At 43.2% G+C, this 20,825-nt stretch overlaps 29 non-coding genes across 29 annotated transcripts; 15 read left to right on the forward strand and 14 right to left on the reverse strand.

Moving 5' to 3' along the window:
• Positions 1–936: 936 nt before the first annotated feature.
• trnap-agg (transfer RNA proline (anticodon AGG)) lies at positions 937–1,008 on the forward strand. Its single transcript has one exon. It is a non-coding gene; the product is annotated as a tRNA-Pro (tRNA).
• Positions 1,009–1,276: 268 nt separating this feature from the next.
• On the reverse strand, positions 1,277–1,348 carry trnag-ucc (transfer RNA glycine (anticodon UCC)). Its single transcript has one exon. It is a non-coding gene; the product is annotated as a tRNA-Gly (tRNA).
• Positions 1,349–2,342: 994 nt separating this feature from the next.
• On the forward strand, positions 2,343–2,414 carry trnap-agg (transfer RNA proline (anticodon AGG)). Its single transcript has one exon. It is a non-coding gene; the product is annotated as a tRNA-Pro (tRNA).
• A 268-nt stretch (positions 2,415–2,682) lies between these two features.
• trnag-ucc (transfer RNA glycine (anticodon UCC)) lies at positions 2,683–2,754 on the reverse strand. The gene has a single exon. It is a non-coding gene; the product is annotated as a tRNA-Gly (tRNA).
• Positions 2,755–3,748: 994 nt separating this feature from the next.
• On the forward strand, positions 3,749–3,821 carry trnap-agg (transfer RNA proline (anticodon AGG)). Its single transcript has one exon. It is a non-coding gene; the product is annotated as a tRNA-Pro (tRNA).
• A 268-nt stretch (positions 3,822–4,089) lies between these two features.
• On the reverse strand, positions 4,090–4,161 carry trnag-ucc (transfer RNA glycine (anticodon UCC)). The gene has a single exon. It is a non-coding gene; the product is annotated as a tRNA-Gly (tRNA).
• A 993-nt stretch (positions 4,162–5,154) lies between these two features.
• On the forward strand, positions 5,155–5,227 carry trnap-agg (transfer RNA proline (anticodon AGG)). The gene has a single exon. It is a non-coding gene; the product is annotated as a tRNA-Pro (tRNA).
• A 268-nt stretch (positions 5,228–5,495) lies between these two features.
• trnag-ucc (transfer RNA glycine (anticodon UCC)) lies at positions 5,496–5,567 on the reverse strand. The gene has a single exon. It is a non-coding gene; the product is annotated as a tRNA-Gly (tRNA).
• A 993-nt stretch (positions 5,568–6,560) lies between these two features.
• On the forward strand, positions 6,561–6,632 carry trnap-agg (transfer RNA proline (anticodon AGG)). The gene has a single exon. It is a non-coding gene; the product is annotated as a tRNA-Pro (tRNA).
• A 268-nt stretch (positions 6,633–6,900) lies between these two features.
• Positions 6,901–6,972, reverse strand: trnag-ucc (transfer RNA glycine (anticodon UCC)). Its single transcript has one exon. It is a non-coding gene; the product is annotated as a tRNA-Gly (tRNA).
• A 994-nt stretch (positions 6,973–7,966) lies between these two features.
• On the forward strand, positions 7,967–8,039 carry trnap-agg (transfer RNA proline (anticodon AGG)). The gene has a single exon. It is a non-coding gene; the product is annotated as a tRNA-Pro (tRNA).
• A 268-nt stretch (positions 8,040–8,307) lies between these two features.
• trnag-ucc (transfer RNA glycine (anticodon UCC)) lies at positions 8,308–8,379 on the reverse strand. The gene has a single exon. It is a non-coding gene; the product is annotated as a tRNA-Gly (tRNA).
• Positions 8,380–9,373: 994 nt separating this feature from the next.
• Positions 9,374–9,446, forward strand: trnap-agg (transfer RNA proline (anticodon AGG)). The gene has a single exon. It is a non-coding gene; the product is annotated as a tRNA-Pro (tRNA).
• Positions 9,447–9,714: 268 nt separating this feature from the next.
• On the reverse strand, positions 9,715–9,786 carry trnag-ucc (transfer RNA glycine (anticodon UCC)). Its single transcript has one exon. It is a non-coding gene; the product is annotated as a tRNA-Gly (tRNA).
• A 995-nt stretch (positions 9,787–10,781) lies between these two features.
• Positions 10,782–10,854, forward strand: trnap-agg (transfer RNA proline (anticodon AGG)). Its single transcript has one exon. It is a non-coding gene; the product is annotated as a tRNA-Pro (tRNA).
• A 268-nt stretch (positions 10,855–11,122) lies between these two features.
• trnag-ucc (transfer RNA glycine (anticodon UCC)) lies at positions 11,123–11,194 on the reverse strand. Its single transcript has one exon. It is a non-coding gene; the product is annotated as a tRNA-Gly (tRNA).
• Positions 11,195–12,188: 994 nt separating this feature from the next.
• On the forward strand, positions 12,189–12,260 carry trnap-agg (transfer RNA proline (anticodon AGG)). The gene has a single exon. It is a non-coding gene; the product is annotated as a tRNA-Pro (tRNA).
• A 268-nt stretch (positions 12,261–12,528) lies between these two features.
• On the reverse strand, positions 12,529–12,600 carry trnag-ucc (transfer RNA glycine (anticodon UCC)). The gene has a single exon. It is a non-coding gene; the product is annotated as a tRNA-Gly (tRNA).
• A 994-nt stretch (positions 12,601–13,594) lies between these two features.
• Positions 13,595–13,667, forward strand: trnap-agg (transfer RNA proline (anticodon AGG)). The gene has a single exon. It is a non-coding gene; the product is annotated as a tRNA-Pro (tRNA).
• A 268-nt stretch (positions 13,668–13,935) lies between these two features.
• On the reverse strand, positions 13,936–14,007 carry trnag-ucc (transfer RNA glycine (anticodon UCC)). The gene has a single exon. It is a non-coding gene; the product is annotated as a tRNA-Gly (tRNA).
• A 994-nt stretch (positions 14,008–15,001) lies between these two features.
• Positions 15,002–15,074, forward strand: trnap-agg (transfer RNA proline (anticodon AGG)). The gene has a single exon. It is a non-coding gene; the product is annotated as a tRNA-Pro (tRNA).
• A 268-nt stretch (positions 15,075–15,342) lies between these two features.
• On the reverse strand, positions 15,343–15,414 carry trnag-ucc (transfer RNA glycine (anticodon UCC)). Its single transcript has one exon. It is a non-coding gene; the product is annotated as a tRNA-Gly (tRNA).
• A 994-nt stretch (positions 15,415–16,408) lies between these two features.
• On the forward strand, positions 16,409–16,480 carry trnap-agg (transfer RNA proline (anticodon AGG)). Its single transcript has one exon. It is a non-coding gene; the product is annotated as a tRNA-Pro (tRNA).
• Positions 16,481–16,748: 268 nt separating this feature from the next.
• On the reverse strand, positions 16,749–16,820 carry trnag-ucc (transfer RNA glycine (anticodon UCC)). Its single transcript has one exon. It is a non-coding gene; the product is annotated as a tRNA-Gly (tRNA).
• A 994-nt stretch (positions 16,821–17,814) lies between these two features.
• trnap-agg (transfer RNA proline (anticodon AGG)) lies at positions 17,815–17,886 on the forward strand. The gene has a single exon. It is a non-coding gene; the product is annotated as a tRNA-Pro (tRNA).
• A 268-nt stretch (positions 17,887–18,154) lies between these two features.
• On the reverse strand, positions 18,155–18,226 carry trnag-ucc (transfer RNA glycine (anticodon UCC)). Its single transcript has one exon. It is a non-coding gene; the product is annotated as a tRNA-Gly (tRNA).
• A 994-nt stretch (positions 18,227–19,220) lies between these two features.
• trnap-agg (transfer RNA proline (anticodon AGG)) lies at positions 19,221–19,292 on the forward strand. Its single transcript has one exon. It is a non-coding gene; the product is annotated as a tRNA-Pro (tRNA).
• A 268-nt stretch (positions 19,293–19,560) lies between these two features.
• trnag-ucc (transfer RNA glycine (anticodon UCC)) lies at positions 19,561–19,632 on the reverse strand. Its single transcript has one exon. It is a non-coding gene; the product is annotated as a tRNA-Gly (tRNA).
• Positions 19,633–20,627: 995 nt separating this feature from the next.
• trnap-agg (transfer RNA proline (anticodon AGG)) lies at positions 20,628–20,699 on the forward strand. Its single transcript has one exon. It is a non-coding gene; the product is annotated as a tRNA-Pro (tRNA).
• The last annotated feature ends 126 nt before the right edge of the window (positions 20,700–20,825 follow it).

Below are 20,825 nucleotides of genomic sequence, written 5' to 3' on the forward strand. Positions count from 1 at the left end.
TGGAAAGTGAAAATTCTTTGACCAAACGGATCGTTGGTGTAGGTGTACGATTATGGCTTAGGGTGCGAGAGGTCCCTGGTTAAAAAATCTATCATTTTAATCAGTACCTGTTACCTTCAGATTTGTCCCGTGACACTTGTGGAGAACGTAGGGCAAAACTGAGAACATTGTGACAAGTGGGGTCACATTAGTTTGTAGCCCAAAGATTTTGGATTCTACAAACAGAAGTTGGCACATAAAGGGTTCCGACTTCAGACGAGTCCCCTGACACTTGTGGGGGACGTAGAGACAAATTGAGAACACCACCGTGTTCGTGAGGGTCTCCCCTTTCCAGGGAGTGGTCATACGATTTTGTAGGTCAAACGGTTCAGAAGCTACAGATGTTTTTGTGAGAAGACCGATTATAGGTATGTCTCATGGTTTGACTAACACCGCTCTAGCTCCACCACCTTTCATTGCAGATGTGGAGGTGTAACATAAACAGTTATGGAGGCTTGAGACAGATACGACACATCTCAATCTCTCTAGTTGAAAACGGATCGATTTGAATGGGTATTTTTTACATTCGTTTACTTTGATTCACGTACTGATGCATCAGTCAACTCAAAATAAATGAGCTCCATTCTTTTTGAAGTTGTATTTTTTTCAGTTTCTCTTTTAAAATATGAATTGATCTCATTTTGCTCAATATTCATTTGTCAACACTCATCATCAGTTTGCTGTCGCGGCTTAAGAAGACAGAATGTGAAAAACACAGCAGATGAAATACAAAAGATTTGAACTGAAGCCTGGTCAACAGTTTGGAAGACTGCTATGCTCACAAGTATAGCACAAACACTCACATGAGGTTCAATCTTTCCAAGCACCATGGACAAGAACAATGGATATCCTCATTGTCATTGCCGCAGAAAGCAAAACAATTTTCTTCTTGTGTAAGGCTCGTTGGTCTAGGGGTATGATTCTCGCTTAGGGTGCGAGAGGTCCCGGGTTCAAATCCCGGATGAGCCCTTTTGCAGATCTTTTAACAAGCTCAGACAGGCAGATCTCAGGCCACTGAGTCGCAAACAGCCACCTCTTGGGCGCAGGACGAGGTGGCTGAATGCTTTCGGCGATGGACAGCTAATCTATTGTGATATTCACTAGTTGGCTCAATGTCGCACTTCATTTTGAAAACCTGCAAAAAGTAAGAGCAAATCGGACTTCCACGAACATTGATTCCAATGTAATACACTTGAAATTACACCCAGCCCCTAAAACTAGTGAATATCTCATGCTCTGCATTGGCCGGGAATCGAACCCGGGTCAACTGCTTGGAAGGCAGCTATGCTCACCACTATACCACCAATGCGACTTGAAGCTCGCTAGCAACATGGAGACATCGATTTATATCCTGACCGTCATTTTTGTGGAAAGTGAAAATTCTTTGACCAAACGGATCGTTGGTGTAGGTGTACGATTATGGCTTAGGGTGCGAGAGGTCCCTGGTTAAAAAATCTATCATTTTAATCAGTACCTGTTACCTTCAGATTTGTCCCGTGACACTTGTGGAGAACGTAGGGCAAAACTGAGAACATTGTGACAAGTGGGGTCACATTAGTTTGTAGCCCAAAGATTTTGGATTCTACAAACAGAAGTTGGCACATAAAGGGTTCCGACTTCAGACGAGTCCCCTGACACTTGTGGGGGACGTAGAGACAAATTGAGAACACCACCGTGTTCGTGAGGGTCTCCCCTTTCCAGGGAGTGGTCATACGATTTTGTAGGTCAAACGGTTCAGAAGCTACAGATGTTTTTGTGAGAAGACCGATTATAGGTATGTCTCATGGTTTGACTAACACCGCTCTAGCTCCACCACCTTTCATTGCAGATGTGGAGGTGTAACATAAACAGTTATGGAGGCTTGAGACAGATACGACACATCTCAATCTCTCTAGTTGAAAACGGATCGATTTGAATGGGTATTTTTTACATTCGTTTACTTTGATTCACGTACTGATGCATCAGTCAACTCAAAATAAATGAGCTCCATTCTTTTTGAAGTTGTATTTTTTTCAGTTTCTCTTTTAAAATATGAATTGATCTCATTTTGCTCAATATTCATTTGTCAACACTCATCATCAGTTTGCTGTCGCGGCTTAAGAAGACAGAATGTGAAAAACACAGCAGATGAAATACAAAAGATTTGAACTGAAGCCTGGTCAACAGTTTGGAAGACTGCTATGCTCACAAGTATAGCACAAACACTCACATGAGGTTCAATCTTTCCAAGCACCATGGACAAGAACAATGGATATCCTCATTGTCATTGCCGCAGAAAGCAAAACAATTTTCTTCTTGTGTAAGGCTCGTTGGTCTAGGGGTATGATTCTCGCTTAGGGTGCGAGAGGTCCCGGGTTCAAATCCCGGATGAGCCCTTTTGCAGATCTTTTAACAAGCTCAGACAGGCAGATCTCAGGCCACTGAGTCGCAAACAGCCACCTCTTGGGCGCAGGACGAGGTGGCTGAATGCTTTCGGCGATGGACAGCTAATCTATTGTGATATTCACTAGTTGGCTCAATGTCGCACTTCATTTTGAAAACCTGCAAAAAGTAAGAGCAAATCGGACTTCCACGAACATTGATTCCAATGTAATACACTTGAAATTACACCCAGCCCCTAAAACTAGTGAATATCTCATGCTCTGCATTGGCCGGGAATCGAACCCGGGTCAACTGCTTGGAAGGCAGCTATGCTCACCACTATACCACCAATGCGACTTGAAGCTCGCTAGCAACATGGAGACATCGATTTATATCCTGACCGTCATTTTTGTGGAAAGTGAAAATTCTTTGACCAAACGGATCGTTGGTGTAGGTGTACGATTATGGCTTAGGGTGCGAGAGGTCCCTGGTTAAAAAATCTATCATTTTAATCAGTACCTGTTACCTTCAGATTTGTCCCGTGACACTTGTGGAGAACGTAGGGCAAAACTGAGAACATTGTGACAAGTGGGGTCACATTAGTTTGTAGCCCAAAGATTTTGGATTCTACAAACAGAAGTTGGCACATAAAGGGTTCCGACTTCAGACGAGTCCCCTGACACTTGTGGGGGACGTAGAGACAAATTGAGAACACCACCGTGTTCGTGAGGGTCTCCCCTTTCCAGGGAGTGGTCATACGATTTTGTAGGTCAAACGGTTCAGAAGCTACAGATGTTTTTGTGAGAAGACCGATTATAGGTATGTCTCATGGTTTGACTAACACCGCTCTAGCTCCACCACCTTTCATTGCAGATGTGGAGGTGTAACATAAACAGTTATGGAGGCTTGAGACAGATACGACACATCTCAATCTCTCTAGTTGAAAACGGATCGATTTGAATGGGTATTTTTTACATTCGTTTACTTTGATTCACGTACTGATGCATCAGTCAACTCAAAATAAATGAGCTCCATTCTTTTTGAAGTTGTATTTTTTTCAGTTTCTCTTTTAAAATATGAATTGATCTCATTTTGCTCAATATTCATTTGTCAACACTCATCATCAGTTTGCTGTCGCGGCTTAAGAAGACAGAATGTGAAAAACACAGCAGATGAAATACAAAAGATTTGAACTGAAGCCTGGTCAACAGTTTGGAAGACTGCTATGCTCACAAGTATAGCACAAACACTCACATGAGGTTCAATCTTTCCAAGCACCATGGACAAGAACAATGGATATCCTCATTGTCATTGCCGCAGAAAGCAAAACAATTTTCTTCTTGTGTAAGGCTCGTTGGTCTAGGGGGTATGATTCTCGCTTAGGGTGCGAGAGGTCCCGGGTTCAAATCCCGGATGAGCCCTTTTGCAGATCTTTTAACAAGCTCAGACAGGCAGATCTCAGGCCACTGAGTCGCAAACAGCCACCTCTTGGGCGCAGGACGAGGTGGCTGAATGCTTTCGGCGATGGACAGCTAATCTATTGTGATATTCACTAGTTGGCTCAATGTCGCACTTCATTTTGAAAACCTGCAAAAAGTAAGAGCAAATCGGACTTCCACGAACATTGATTCCAATGTAATACACTTGAAATTACACCCAGCCCCTAAAACTAGTGAATATCTCATGCTCTGCATTGGCCGGGAATCGAACCCGGGTCAACTGCTTGGAAGGCAGCTATGCTCACCACTATACCACCAATGCGACTTGAAGCTCGCTAGCAACATGGAGACATCGATTTATATCCTGACCGTCATTTTTGTGGAAAGTGAAAATTCTTTGACCAAACGGATCGTTGGTGTAGGTGTACGATTATGGCTTAGGGTGCGAGAGGTCCCTGGTTAAAAAATCTATCATTTTAATCAGTACCTGTTACCTTCAGATTTGTCCCGTGACACTTGTGGAGAACGTAGGGCAAAACTGAGAACATTGTGACAAGTGGGGTCACATTAGTTTGTAGCCCAAAGATTTTGGATTCTACAAACAGAAGTTGGCACATAAAGGGTTCCGACTTCAGACGAGTCCCCTGACACTTGTGGGGGACGTAGAGACAAATTGAGAACACCACCGTGTTCGTGAGGGTCTCCCCTTTCCAGGGAGTGGTCATACGATTTTGTAGGTCAAACGGTTCAGAAGCTACAGATGTTTTTGTGAGAAGACCGATTATAGGTATGTCTCATGGTTTGACTAACACCGCTCTAGCTCCACCACCTTTCATTGCAGATGTGGAGGTGTAACATAAACAGTTATGGAGGCTTGAGACAGATACGACACATCTCAATCTCTCTAGTTGAAAACGGATCGATTTGAATGGGTATTTTTTACATTCGTTTACTTTGATTCACGTACTGATGCATCAGTCAACTCAAAATAAATGAGCTCCATTCTTTTTGAAGTTGTATTTTTTCAGTTTCTCTTTTAAAATATGAATTGATCTCATTTTGCTCAATATTCATTTGTCAACACTCATCATCAGTTTGCTGTCGCGGCTTAAGAAGACAGAATGTGAAAAACACAGCAGATGAAATACAAAAGATTTGAACTGAAGCCTGGTCAACAGTTTGGAAGACTGCTATGCTCACAAGTATAGCACAAACACTCACATGAGGTTCAATCTTTCCAAGCACCATGGACAAGAACAATGGATATCCTCATTGTCATTGCCGCAGAAAGCAAAACAATTTTCTTCTTGTGTAAGGCTCGTTGGTCTAGGGGGTATGATTCTCGCTTAGGGTGCGAGAGGTCCCGGGTTCAAATCCCGGATGAGCCCTTTTGCAGATCTTTTAACAAGCTCAGACAGGCAGATCTCAGGCCACTGAGTCGCAAACAGCCACCTCTTGGGCGCAGGACGAGGTGGCTGAATGCTTTCGGCGATGGACAGCTAATCTATTGTGATATTCACTAGTTGGCTCAATGTCGCACTTCATTTTGAAAACCTGCAAAAAGTAAGAGCAAATCGGACTTCCACGAACATTGATTCCAATGTAATACACTTGAAATTACACCCAGCCCCTAAAACTAGTGAATATCTCATGCTCTGCATTGGCCGGGAATCGAACCCGGGTCAACTGCTTGGAAGGCAGCTATGCTCACCACTATACCACCAATGCGACTTGAAGCTCGCTAGCAACATGGAGACATCGATTTATATCCTGACCGTCATTTTTGTGGAAAGTGAAAATTCTTTGACCAAACGGATCGTTGGTGTAGGTGTACGATTATGGCTTAGGGTGCGAGAGGTCCCTGGTTAAAAAATCTATCATTTTAATCAGTACCTGTTACCTTCAGATTTGTCCCGTGACACTTGTGGAGAACGTAGGGCAAAACTGAGAACATTGTGACAAGTGGGGTCACATTAGTTTGTAGCCCAAAGATTTTGGATTCTACAAACAGAAGTTGGCACATAAAGGGTTCCGACTTCAGACGAGTCCCCTGACACTTGTGGGGGACGTAGAGACAAATTGAGAACACCACCGTGTTCGTGAGGGTCTCCCCTTTCCAGGGAGTGGTCATACGATTTTGTAGGTCAAACGGTTCAGAAGCTACAGATGTTTTTGTGAGAAGACCGATTATAGGTATGTCTCATGGTTTGACTAACACCGCTCTAGCTCCACCACCTTTCATTGCAGATGTGGAGGTGTAACATAAACAGTTATGGAGGCTTGAGACAGATACGACACATCTCAATCTCTCTAGTTGAAAACGGATCGATTTGAATGGGTATTTTTTACATTCGTTTACTTTGATTCACGTACTGATGCATCAGTCAACTCAAAATAAATGAGCTCCATTCTTTTTGAAGTTGTATTTTTTCAGTTTCTCTTTTAAAATATGAATTGATCTCATTTTGCTCAATATTCATTTGTCAACACTCATCATCAGTTTGCTGTCGCGGCTTAAGAAGACAGAATGTGAAAAACACAGCAGATGAAATACAAAAGATTTGAACTGAAGCCTGGTCAACAGTTTGGAAGACTGCTATGCTCACAAGTATAGCACAAACACTCACATGAGGTTCAATCTTTCCAAGCACCATGGACAAGAACAATGGATATCCTCATTGTCATTGCCGCAGAAAGCAAAACAATTTTCTTCTTGTGTAAGGCTCGTTGGTCTAGGGGTATGATTCTCGCTTAGGGTGCGAGAGGTCCCGGGTTCAAATCCCGGATGAGCCCTTTTGCAGATCTTTTAACAAGCTCAGACAGGCAGATCTCAGGCCACTGAGTCGCAAACAGCCACCTCTTGGGCGCAGGACGAGGTGGCTGAATGCTTTCGGCGATGGACAGCTAATCTATTGTGATATTCACTAGTTGGCTCAATGTCGCACTTCATTTTGAAAACCTGCAAAAAGTAAGAGCAAATCGGACTTCCACGAACATTGATTCCAATGTAATACACTTGAAATTACACCCAGCCCCTAAAACTAGTGAATATCTCATGCTCTGCATTGGCCGGGAATCGAACCCGGGTCAACTGCTTGGAAGGCAGCTATGCTCACCACTATACCACCAATGCGACTTGAAGCTCGCTAGCAACATGGAGACATCGATTTATATCCTGACCGTCATTTTTGTGGAAAGTGAAAATTCTTTGACCAAACGGATCGTTGGTGTAGGTGTACGATTATGGCTTAGGGTGCGAGAGGTCCCTGGTTAAAAAATCTATCATTTTAATCAGTACCTGTTACCTTCAGATTTGTCCCGTGACACTTGTGGAGAACGTAGGGCAAAACTGAGAACATTGTGACAAGTGGGGTCACATTAGTTTGTAGCCCAAAGATTTTGGATTCTACAAACAGAAGTTGGCACATAAAGGGTTCCGACTTCAGACGAGTCCCCTGACACTTGTGGGGGACGTAGAGACAAATTGAGAACACCACCGTGTTCGTGAGGGTCTCCCCTTTCCAGGGAGTGGTCATACGATTTTGTAGGTCAAACGGTTCAGAAGCTACAGATGTTTTTGTGAGAAGACCGATTATAGGTATGTCTCATGGTTTGACTAACACCGCTCTAGCTCCACCACCTTTCATTGCAGATGTGGAGGTGTAACATAAACAGTTATGGAGGCTTGAGACAGATACGACACATCTCAATCTCTCTAGTTGAAAACGGATCGATTTGAATGGGTATTTTTTACATTCGTTTACTTTGATTCACGTACTGATGCATCAGTCAACTCAAAATAAATGAGCTCCATTCTTTTTGAAGTTGTATTTTTTTCAGTTTCTCTTTTAAAATATGAATTGATCTCATTTTGCTCAATATTCATTTGTCAACACTCATCATCAGTTTGCTGTCGCGGCTTAAGAAGACAGAATGTGAAAAACACAGCAGATGAAATACAAAAGATTTGAACTGAAGCCTGGTCAACAGTTTGGAAGACTGCTATGCTCACAAGTATAGCACAAACACTCACATGAGGTTCAATCTTTCCAAGCACCATGGACAAGAACAATGGATATCCTCATTGTCATTGCCGCAGAAAGCAAAACAATTTTCTTCTTGTGTAAGGCTCGTTGGTCTAGGGGGTATGATTCTCGCTTAGGGTGCGAGAGGTCCCGGGTTCAAATCCCGGATGAGCCCTTTTGCAGATCTTTTAACAAGCTCAGACAGGCAGATCTCAGGCCACTGAGTCGCAAACAGCCACCTCTTGGGCGCAGGACGAGGTGGCTGAATGCTTTCGGCGATGGACAGCTAATCTATTGTGATATTCACTAGTTGGCTCAATGTCGCACTTCATTTTGAAAACCTGCAAAAAGTAAGAGCAAATCGGACTTCCACGAACATTGATTCCAATGTAATACACTTGAAATTACACCCAGCCCCTAAAACTAGTGAATATCTCATGCTCTGCATTGGCCGGGAATCGAACCCGGGTCAACTGCTTGGAAGGCAGCTATGCTCACCACTATACCACCAATGCGACTTGAAGCTCGCTAGCAACATGGAGACATCGATTTATATCCTGACCGTCATTTTTGTGGAAAGTGAAAATTCTTTGACCAAACGGATCGTTGGTGTAGGTGTACGATTATGGCTTAGGGTGCGAGAGGTCCCTGGTTAAAAAATCTATCATTTTAATCAGTACCTGTTACCTTCAGATTTGTCCCGTGACACTTGTGGAGAACGTAGGGCAAAACTGAGAACATTGTGACAAGTGGGGTCACATTAGTTTGTAGCCCAAAGATTTTGGATTCTACAAACAGAAGTTGGCACATAAAGGGTTCCGACTTCAGACGAGTCCCCTGACACTTGTGGGGGACGTAGAGACAAATTGAGAACACCACCGTGTTCGTGAGGGTCTCCCCTTTCCAGGGAGTGGTCATACGATTTTGTAGGTCAAACGGTTCAGAAGCTACAGATGTTTTTGTGAGAAGACCGATTATAGGTATGTCTCATGGTTTGACTAACACCGCTCTAGCTCCACCACCTTTCATTGCAGATGTGGAGGTGTAACATAAACAGTTATGGAGGCTTGAGACAGATACGACACATCTCAATCTCTCTAGTTGAAAACGGATCGATTTGAATGGGTATTTTTTACATTCGTTTACTTTGATTCACGTACTGATGCATCAGTCAACTCAAAATAAATGAGCTCCATTCTTTTTGAAGTTGTATTTTTTTCAGTTTCTCTTTTAAAATATGAATTGATCTCATTTTGCTCAATATTCATTTGTCAACACTCATCATCAGTTTGCTGTCGCGGCTTAAGAAGACAGAATGTGAAAAACACAGCAGATGAAATACAAAAGATTTGAACTGAAGCCTGGTCAACAGTTTGGAAGACTGCTATGCTCACAAGTATAGCACAAACACTCACATGAGGTTCAATCTTTCCAAGCACCATGGACAAGAACAATGGATATCCTCATTGTCATTGCCGCAGAAAGCAAAACAATTTTCTTCTTGTGTAAGGCTCGTTGGTCTAGGGGGTATGATTCTCGCTTAGGGTGCGAGAGGTCCCGGGTTCAAATCCCGGATGAGCCCTTTTGCAGATCTTTTAACAAGCTCAGACAGGCAGATCTCAGGCCACTGAGTCGCAAACAGCCACCTCTTGGGCGCAGGACGAGGTGGCTGAATGCTTTCGGCGATGGACAGCTAATCTATTGTGATATTCACTAGTTGGCTCAATGTCGCACTTCATTTTGAAAACCTGCAAAAAGTAAGAGCAAATCGGACTTCCACGAACATTGATTCCAATGTAATACACTTGAAATTACACCCAGCCCCTAAAACTAGTGAATATCTCATGCTCTGCATTGGCCGGGAATCGAACCCGGGTCAACTGCTTGGAAGGCAGCTATGCTCACCACTATACCACCAATGCGACTTGAAGCTCGCTAGCAACATGGAGACATCGATTTATATCCTGACCGTCATTTTTGTGGAAAGTGAAAATTCTTTGACCAAACGGATCGTTGGTGTAGGTGTACGATTATGGCTTAGGGTGCGAGAGGTCCCTGGTTAAAAAATCTATCATTTTAATCAGTACCTGTTACCTTCAGATTTGTCCCGTGACACTTGTGGAGAACGTAGGGCAAAACTGAGAACATTGTGACAAGTGGGGTCACATTAGTTTGTAGCCCAAAGATTTTGGATTCTACAAACAGAAGTTGGCACATAAAGGGTTCCGACTTCAGACGAGTCCCCTGACACTTGTGGGGGGACGTAGAGACAAATTGAGAACACCACCGTGTTCGTGAGGGTCTCCCCTTTCCAGGGAGTGGTCATACGATTTTGTAGGTCAAACGGTTCAGAAGCTACAGATGTTTTTGTGAGAAGACCGATTATAGGTATGTCTCATGGTTTGACTAACACCGCTCTAGCTCCACCACCTTTCATTGCAGATGTGGAGGTGTAACATAAACAGTTATGGAGGCTTGAGACAGATACGACACATCTCAATCTCTCTAGTTGAAAACGGATCGATTTGAATGGGTATTTTTTACATTCGTTTACTTTGATTCACGTACTGATGCATCAGTCAACTCAAAATAAATGAGCTCCATTCTTTTTGAAGTTGTATTTTTTTCAGTTTCTCTTTTAAAATATGAATTGATCTCATTTTGCTCAATATTCATTTGTCAACACTCATCATCAGTTTGCTGTCGCGGCTTAAGAAGACAGAATGTGAAAAACACAGCAGATGAAATACAAAAGATTTGAACTGAAGCCTGGTCAACAGTTTGGAAGACTGCTATGCTCACAAGTATAGCACAAACACTCACATGAGGTTCAATCTTTCCAAGCACCATGGACAAGAACAATGGATATCCTCATTGTCATTGCCGCAGAAAGCAAAACAATTTTCTTCTTGTGTAAGGCTCGTTGGTCTAGGGGGTATGATTCTCGCTTAGGGTGCGAGAGGTCCCGGGTTCAAATCCCGGATGAGCCCTTTTGCAGATCTTTTAACAAGCTCAGACAGGCAGATCTCAGGCCACTGAGTCGCAAACAGCCACCTCTTGGGCGCAGGACGAGGTGGCTGAATGCTTTCGGCGATGGACAGCTAATCTATTGTGATATTCACTAGTTGGCTCAATGTCGCACTTCATTTTGAAAACCTGCAAAAAGTAAGAGCAAATCGGACTTCCACGAACATTGATTCCAATGTAATACACTTGAAATTACACCCAGCCCCTAAAACTAGTGAATATCTCATGCTCTGCATTGGCCGGGAATCGAACCCGGGTCAACTGCTTGGAAGGCAGCTATGCTCACCACTATACCACCAATGCGACTTGAAGCTCGCTAGCAACATGGAGACATCGATTTATATCCTGACCGTCATTTTTGTGGAAAGTGAAAATTCTTTGACCAAACGGATCGTTGGTGTAGGTGTACGATTATGGCTTAGGGTGCGAGAGGTCCCTGGTTAAAAAATCTATCATTTTAATCAGTACCTGTTACCTTCAGATTTGTCCCGTGACACTTGTGGAGAACGTAGGGCAAAACTGAGAACATTGTGACAAGTGGGGTCACATTAGTTTGTAGCCCAAAGATTTTGGATTCTACAAACAGAAGTTGGCACATAAAGGGTTCCGACTTCAGACGAGTCCCCTGACACTTGTGGGGGACGTAGAGACAAATTGAGAACACCACCGTGTTCGTGAGGGTCTCCCCTTTCCAGGGAGTGGTCATACGATTTTGTAGGTCAAACGGTTCAGAAGCTACAGATGTTTTTGTGAGAAGACCGATTATAGGTATGTCTCATGGTTTGACTAACACCGCTCTAGCTCCACCACCTTTCATTGCAGATGTGGAGGTGTAACATAAACAGTTATGGAGGCTTGAGACAGATACGACACATCTCAATCTCTCTAGTTGAAAACGGATCGATTTGAATGGGTATTTTTTACATTCGTTTACTTTGATTCACGTACTGATGCATCAGTCAACTCAAAATAAATGAGCTCCATTCTTTTTGAAGTTGTATTTTTTTCAGTTTCTCTTTTAAAATATGAATTGATCTCATTTTGCTCAATATTCATTTGTCAACACTCATCATCAGTTTGCTGTCGCGGCTTAAGAAGACAGAATGTGAAAAACACAGCAGATGAAATACAAAAGATTTGAACTGAAGCCTGGTCAACAGTTTGGAAGACTGCTATGCTCACAAGTATAGCACAAACACTCACATGAGGTTCAATCTTTCCAAGCACCATGGACAAGAACAATGGATATCCTCATTGTCATTGCCGCAGAAAGCAAAACAATTTTCTTCTTGTGTAAGGCTCGTTGGTCTAGGGGTATGATTCTCGCTTAGGGTGCGAGAGGTCCCGGGTTCAAATCCCGGATGAGCCCTTTTGCAGATCTTTTAACAAGCTCAGACAGGCAGATCTCAGGCCACTGAGTCGCAAACAGCCACCTCTTGGGCGCAGGACGAGGTGGCTGAATGCTTTCGGCGATGGACAGCTAATCTATTGTGATATTCACTAGTTGGCTCAATGTCGCACTTCATTTTGAAAACCTGCAAAAAGTAAGAGCAAATCGGACTTCCACGAACATTGATTCCAATGTAATACACTTGAAATTACACCCAGCCCCTAAAACTAGTGAATATCTCATGCTCTGCATTGGCCGGGAATCGAACCCGGGTCAACTGCTTGGAAGGCAGCTATGCTCACCACTATACCACCAATGCGACTTGAAGCTCGCTAGCAACATGGAGACATCGATTTATATCCTGACCGTCATTTTTGTGGAAAGTGAAAATTCTTTGACCAAACGGATCGTTGGTGTAGGTGTACGATTATGGCTTAGGGTGCGAGAGGTCCCTGGTTAAAAAATCTATCATTTTAATCAGTACCTGTTACCTTCAGATTTGTCCCGTGACACTTGTGGAGAACGTAGGGCAAAACTGAGAACATTGTGACAAGTGGGGTCACATTAGTTTGTAGCCCAAAGATTTTGGATTCTACAAACAGAAGTTGGCACATAAAGGGTTCCGACTTCAGACGAGTCCCCTGACACTTGTGGGGGACGTAGAGACAAATTGAGAACACCACCGTGTTCGTGAGGGTCTCCCCTTTCCAGGGAGTGGTCATACGATTTTGTAGGTCAAACGGTTCAGAAGCTACAGATGTTTTTGTGAGAAGACCGATTATAGGTATGTCTCATGGTTTGACTAACACCGCTCTAGCTCCACCACCTTTCATTGCAGATGTGGAGGTGTAACATAAACAGTTATGGAGGCTTGAGACAGATACGACACATCTCAATCTCTCTAGTTGAAAACGGATCGATTTGAATGGGTATTTTTTACATTCGTTTACTTTGATTCACGTACTGATGCATCAGTCAACTCAAAATAAATGAGCTCCATTCTTTTTGAAGTTGTATTTTTTTCAGTTTCTCTTTTAAAATATGAATTGATCTCATTTTGCTCAATATTCATTTGTCAACACTCATCATCAGTTTGCTGTCGCGGCTTAAGAAGACAGAATGTGAAAAACACAGCAGATGAAATACAAAAGATTTGAACTGAAGCCTGGTCAACAGTTTGGAAGACTGCTATGCTCACAAGTATAGCACAAACACTCACATGAGGTTCAATCTTTCCAAGCACCATGGACAAGAACAATGGATATCCTCATTGTCATTGCCGCAGAAAGCAAAACAATTTTCTTCTTGTGTAAGGCTCGTTGGTCTAGGGGGTATGATTCTCGCTTAGGGTGCGAGAGGTCCCGGGTTCAAATCCCGGATGAGCCCTTTTGCAGATCTTTTAACAAGCTCAGACAGGCAGATCTCAGGCCACTGAGTCGCAAACAGCCACCTCTTGGGCGCAGGACGAGGTGGCTGAATGCTTTCGGCGATGGACAGCTAATCTATTGTGATATTCACTAGTTGGCTCAATGTCGCACTTCATTTTGAAAACCTGCAAAAAGTAAGAGCAAATCGGACTTCCACGAACATTGATTCCAATGTAATACACTTGAAATTACACCCAGCCCCTAAAACTAGTGAATATCTCATGCTCTGCATTGGCCGGGAATCGAACCCGGGTCAACTGCTTGGAAGGCAGCTATGCTCACCACTATACCACCAATGCGACTTGAAGCTCGCTAGCAACATGGAGACATCGATTTATATCCTGACCGTCATTTTTGTGGAAAGTGAAAATTCTTTGACCAAACGGATCGTTGGTGTAGGTGTACGATTATGGCTTAGGGTGCGAGAGGTCCCTGGTTAAAAAATCTATCATTTTAATCAGTACCTGTTACCTTCAGATTTGTCCCGTGACACTTGTGGAGAACGTAGGGCAAAACTGAGAACATTGTGACAAGTGGGGTCACATTAGTTTGTAGCCCAAAGATTTTGGATTCTACAAACAGAAGTTGGCACATAAAGGGTTCCGACTTCAGACGAGTCCCCTGACACTTGTGGGGGACGTAGAGACAAATTGAGAACACCACCGTGTTCGTGAGGGTCTCCCCTTTCCAGGGAGTGGTCATACGATTTTGTAGGTCAAACGGTTCAGAAGCTACAGATGTTTTTGTGAGAAGACCGATTATAGGTATGTCTCATGGTTTGACTAACACCGCTCTAGCTCCACCACCTTTCATTGCAGATGTGGAGGTGTAACATAAACAGTTATGGAGGCTTGAGACAGATACGACACATCTCAATCTCTCTAGTTGAAAACGGATCGATTTGAATGGGTATTTTTTACATTCGTTTACTTTGATTCACGTACTGATGCATCAGTCAACTCAAAATAAATGAGCTCCATTCTTTTTGAAGTTGTATTTTTTTCAGTTTCTCTTTTAAAATATGAATTGATCTCATTTTGCTCAATATTCATTTGTCAACACTCATCATCAGTTTGCTGTCGCGGCTTAAGAAGACAGAATGTGAAAAACACAGCAGATGAAATACAAAAGATTTGAACTGAAGCCTGGTCAACAGTTTGGAAGACTGCTATGCTCACAAGTATAGCACAAACACTCACATGAGGTTCAATCTTTCCAAGCACCATGGACAAGAACAATGGATATCCTCATTGTCATTGCCGCAGAAAGCAAAACAATTTTCTTCTTGTGTAAGGCTCGTTGGTCTAGGGGGTATGATTCTCGCTTAGGGTGCGAGAGGTCCCGGGTTCAAATCCCGGATGAGCCCTTTTGCAGATCTTTTAACAAGCTCAGACAGGCAGATCTCAGGCCACTGAGTCGCAAACAGCCACCTCTTGGGCGCAGGACGAGGTGGCTGAATGCTTTCGGCGATGGACAGCTAATCTATTGTGATATTCACTAGTTGGCTCAATGTCGCACTTCATTTTGAAAACCTGCAAAAAGTAAGAGCAAATCGGACTTCCACGAACATTGATTCCAATGTAATACACTTGAAATTACACCCAGCCCCTAAAACTAGTGAATATCTCATGCTCTGCATTGGCCGGGAATCGAACCCGGGTCAACTGCTTGGAAGGCAGCTATGCTCACCACTATACCACCAATGCGACTTGAAGCTCGCTAGCAACATGGAGACATCGATTTATATCCTGACCGTCATTTTTGTGGAAAGTGAAAATTCTTTGACCAAACGGATCGTTGGTGTAGGTGTACGATTATGGCTTAGGGTGCGAGAGGTCCCTGGTTAAAAAATCTATCATTTTAATCAGTACCTGTTACCTTCAGATTTGTCCCGTGACACTTGTGGAGAACGTAGGGCAAAACTGAGAACATTGTGACAAGTGGGGTCACATTAGTTTGTAGCCCAAAGATTTTGGATTCTACAAACAGAAGTTGGCACATAAAGGGTTCCGACTTCAGACGAGTCCCCTGACACTTGTGGGGGACGTAGAGACAAATTGAGAACACCACCGTGTTCGTGAGGGTCTCCCCTTTCCAGGGAGTGGTCATACGATTTTGTAGGTCAAACGGTTCAGAAGCTACAGATGTTTTTGTGAGAAGACCGATTATAGGTATGTCTCATGGTTTGACTAACACCGCTCTAGCTCCACCACCTTTCATTGCAGATGTGGAGGTGTAACATAAACAGTTATGGAGGCTTGAGACAGATACGACACATCTCAATCTCTCTAGTTGAAAACGGATCGATTTGAATGGGTATTTTTTACATTCGTTTACTTTGATTCACGTACTGATGCATCAGTCAACTCAAAATAAATGAGCTCCATTCTTTTTGAAGTTGTATTTTTTTCAGTTTCTCTTTTAAAATATGAATTGATCTCATTTTGCTCAATATTCATTTGTCAACACTCATCATCAGTTTGCTGTCGCGGCTTAAGAAGACAGAATGTGAAAAACACAGCAGATGAAATACAAAAGATTTGAACTGAAGCCTGGTCAACAGTTTGGAAGACTGCTATGCTCACAAGTATAGCACAAACACTCACATGAGGTTCAATCTTTCCAAGCACCATGGACAAGAACAATGGATATCCTCATTGTCATTGCCGCAGAAAGCAAAACAATTTTCTTCTTGTGTAAGGCTCGTTGGTCTAGGGGTATGATTCTCGCTTAGGGTGCGAGAGGTCCCGGGTTCAAATCCCGGATGAGCCCTTTTGCAGATCTTTTAACAAGCTCAGACAGGCAGATCTCAGGCCACTGAGTCGCAAACAGCCACCTCTTGGGCGCAGGACGAGGTGGCTGAATGCTTTCGGCGATGGACAGCTAATCTATTGTGATATTCACTAGTTGGCTCAATGTCGCACTTCATTTTGAAAACCTGCAAAAAGTAAGAGCAAATCGGACTTCCACGAACATTGATTCCAATGTAATACACTTGAAATTACACCCAGCCCCTAAAACTAGTGAATATCTCATGCTCTGCATTGGCCGGGAATCGAACCCGGGTCAACTGCTTGGAAGGCAGCTATGCTCACCACTATACCACCAATGCGACTTGAAGCTCGCTAGCAACATGGAGACATCGATTTATATCCTGACCGTCATTTTTGTGGAAAGTGAAAATTCTTTGACCAAACGGATCGTTGGTGTAGGTGTACGATTATGGCTTAGGGTGCGAGAGGTCCCTGGTTAAAAAATCTATCATTTTAATCAGTACCTGTTACCTTCAGATTTGTCCCGTGACACTTGTGGAGAACGTAGGGCAAAACTGAGAACATTGTGACAAGTGGGGTCACATTAGTTTGTAGCCCAAAGATTTTGGATTCTACAAACAGAAGTTGGCACATAAAGGGTTCCGACTTCAGACGAGTCCCCTGACACTTGTGGGGGACGTAGAGACAAATTGAGAACACCACCGTGTTCGTGAGGGTCTCCCCTTTCCAGGGAGTGGTCATACGATTTTGTAGGTCAAACGGTTCAGAAGCTACAGATGTTTTTGTGAGAAGACCGATTATAGGTATGTCTCATGGTTTGACTAACACCGCTCTAGCTCCACCACCTTTCATTGCAGATGTGGAGGTGTAACATAAACAGTTATGGAGGCTTGAGACAGATACGACACATCTCAATCTCTCTAGTTGAAAACGGATCGATTTGAATGGGTATTTTTTACATTCGTTTACTTTGATTCACGTACTGATGCATCAGTCAACTCAAAATAAATGAGCTCCATTCTTTTTGAAGTTGTATTTTTTTCAGTTTCTCTTTTAAAATATGAATTGATCTCATTTTGCTCAATATTCATTTGTCAACACTCATCATCAGTTTGCTGTCGCGGCTTAAGAAGACAGAATGTGAAAAACACAGCAGATGAAATACAAAAGATTTGAACTGAAGCCTGGTCAACAGTTTGGAAGACTGCTATGCTCACAAGTATAGCACAAACACTCACATGAGGTTCAATCTTTCCAAGCACCATGGACAAGAACAATGGATATCCTCATTGTCATTGCCGCAGAAAGCAAAACAATTTTCTTCTTGTGTAAGGCTCGTTGGTCTAGGGGTATGATTCTCGCTTAGGGTGCGAGAGGTCCCGGGTTCAAATCCCGGATGAGCCCTTTTGCAGATCTTTTAACAAGCTCAGACAGGCAGATCTCAGGCCACTGAGTCGCAAACAGCCACCTCTTGGGCGCAGGACGAGGTGGCTGAATGCTTTCGGCGATGGACAGCTAATCTATTGTGATATTCACTAGTTGGCTCAATGTCGCACTTCATTTTGAAAACCTGCAAAAAGTAAGAGCAAATCGGACTTCCACGAACATTGATTCCAATGTAATACACTTGAAATTACACCCAGCCCCTAAAACTAGTGAATATCTCATGCTCTGCATTGGCCGGGAATCGAACCCGGGTCAACTGCTTGGAAGGCAGCTATGCTCACCACTATACCACCAATGCGACTTGAAGCTCGCTAGCAACATGGAGACATCGATTTATATCCTGACCGTCATTTTTGTGGAAAGTGAAAATTCTTTGACCAAACGGATCGTTGGTGTAGGTGTACGATTATGGCTTAGGGTGCGAGAGGTCCCTGGTTAAAAAATCTATCATTTTAATCAGTACCTGTTACCTTCAGATTTGTCCCGTGACACTTGTGGAGAACGTAGGGCAAAACTGAGAACATTGTGACAAGTGGGGTCACATTAGTTTGTAGCCCAAAGATTTTGGATTCTACAAACAGAAGTTGGCACATAAAGGGTTCCGACTTCAGACGAGTCCCCTGACACTTGTGGGGGACGTAGAGACAAATTGAGAACACCACCGTGTTCGTGAGGGTCTCCCCTTTCCAGGGAGTGGTCATACGATTTTGTAGGTCAAACGGTTCAGAAGCTACAGATGTTTTTGTGAGAAGACCGATTATAGGTATGTCTCATGGTTTGACTAACACCGCTCTAGCTCCACCACCTTTCATTGCAGATGTGGAGGTGTAACATAAACAGTTATGGAGGCTTGAGACAGATACGACACATCTCAATCTCTCTAGTTGAAAACGGATCGATTTGAATGGGTATTTTTTACATTCGTTTACTTTGATTCACGTACTGATGCATCAGTCAACTCAAAATAAATGAGCTCCATTCTTTTTGAAGTTGTATTTTTTTCAGTTTCTCTTTTAAAATATGAATTGATCTCATTTTGCTCAATATTCATTTGTCAACACTCATCATCAGTTTGCTGTCGCGGCTTAAGAAGACAGAATGTGAAAAACACAGCAGATGAAATACAAAAGATTTGAACTGAAGCCTGGTCAACAGTTTGGAAGACTGCTATGCTCACAAGTATAGCACAAACACTCACATGAGGTTCAATCTTTCCAAGCACCATGGACAAGAACAATGGATATCCTCATTGTCATTGCCGCAGAAAGCAAAACAATTTTCTTCTTGTGTAAGGCTCGTTGGTCTAGGGGTATGATTCTCGCTTAGGGTGCGAGAGGTCCCGGGTTCAAATCCCGGATGAGCCCTTTTGCAGATCTTTTAACAAGCTCAGACAGGCAGATCTCAGGCCACTGAGTCGCAAACAGCCACCTCTTGGGCGCAGGACGAGGTGGCTGAATGCTTTCGGCGATGGACAGCTAATCTATTGTGATATTCACTAGTTGGCTCAATGTCGCACTTCATTTTGAAAACCTGCAAAAAGTAAGAGCAAATCGGACTTCCACGAACATTGATTCCAATGTAATACACTTGAAATTACACCCAGCCCCTAAAACTAGTGAATATCTCATGCTCTGCATTGGCCGGGAATCGAACCCGGGTCAACTGCTTGGAAGGCAGCTATGCTCACCACTATACCACCAATGCGACTTGAAGCTCGCTAGCAACATGGAGACATCGATTTATATCCTGACCGTCATTTTTGTGGAAAGTGAAAATTCTTTGACCAAACGGATCGTTGGTGTAGGTGTACGATTATGGCTTAGGGTGCGAGAGGTCCCTGGTTAAAAAATCTATCATTTTAATCAGTACCTGTTACCTTCAGATTTGTCCCGTGACACTTGTGGAGAACGTAGGGCAAAACTGAGAACATTGTGACAAGTGGGGTCACATTAGTTTGTAGCCCAAAGATTTTGGATTCTACAAACAGAAGTTGGCACATAAAGGGTTCCGACTTCAGACGAGTCCCCTGACACTTGTGGGGGGACGTAGAGACAAATTGAGAACACCACCGTGTTCGTGAGGGTCTCCCCTTTCCAGGGAGTGGTCATACGATTTTGTAGGTCAAACGGTTCAGAAGCTACAGATGTTTTTGTGAGAAGACCGATTATAGGTATGTCTCATGGTTTGACTAACACCGCTCTAGCTCCACCACCTTTCATTGCAGATGTGGAGGTGTAACATAAACAGTTATGGAGGCTTGAGACAGATACGACACATCTCAATCTCTCTAGTTGAAAACGGATCGATTTGAATGGGTATTTTTTACATTCGTTTACTTTGATTCACGTACTGATGCATCAGTCAACTCAAAATAAATGAGCTCCATTCTTTTTGAAGTTGTATTTTTTTCAGTTTCTCTTTTAAAATATGAATTGATCTCATTTTGCTCAATATTCATTTGTCAACACTCATCATCAGTTTGCTGTCGCGGCTTAAGAAGACAGAATGTGAAAAACACAGCAGATGAAATACAAAAGATTTGAACTGAAGCCTGGTCAACAGTTTGGAAGACTGCTATGCTCACAAGTATAGCACAAACACTCACATGAGGTTCAATCTTTCCAAGCACCATGGACAAGAACAATGGATATCCTCATTGTCATTGCCGCAGAAAGCAAAACAATTTTCTTCTTGTGTAAGGCTCGTTGGTCTAGGGGTATGATTCTCGCTTAGGGTGCGAGAGGTCCCGGGTTCAAATCCCGGATGAGCCCTTTTGCAGATCTTTTAACAAGCTCAGACAGGCAGATCTCAGGCCACTGAGTCGCAAACAGCCACCTCTTGGGCGCAGGACGAGGTGGCTGAATGCTTTCGGCGATGGACAGCTAATCTATTGTGAT

This window comes from Salmo salar, unplaced genomic scaffold (assembly GCF_905237065.1).
Source record: "Salmo salar unplaced genomic scaffold, Ssal_v3.1, whole genome shotgun sequence".
Classification (NCBI taxonomy): Eukaryota; Metazoa; Chordata; class Actinopteri; order Salmoniformes; family Salmonidae; genus Salmo; species Salmo salar.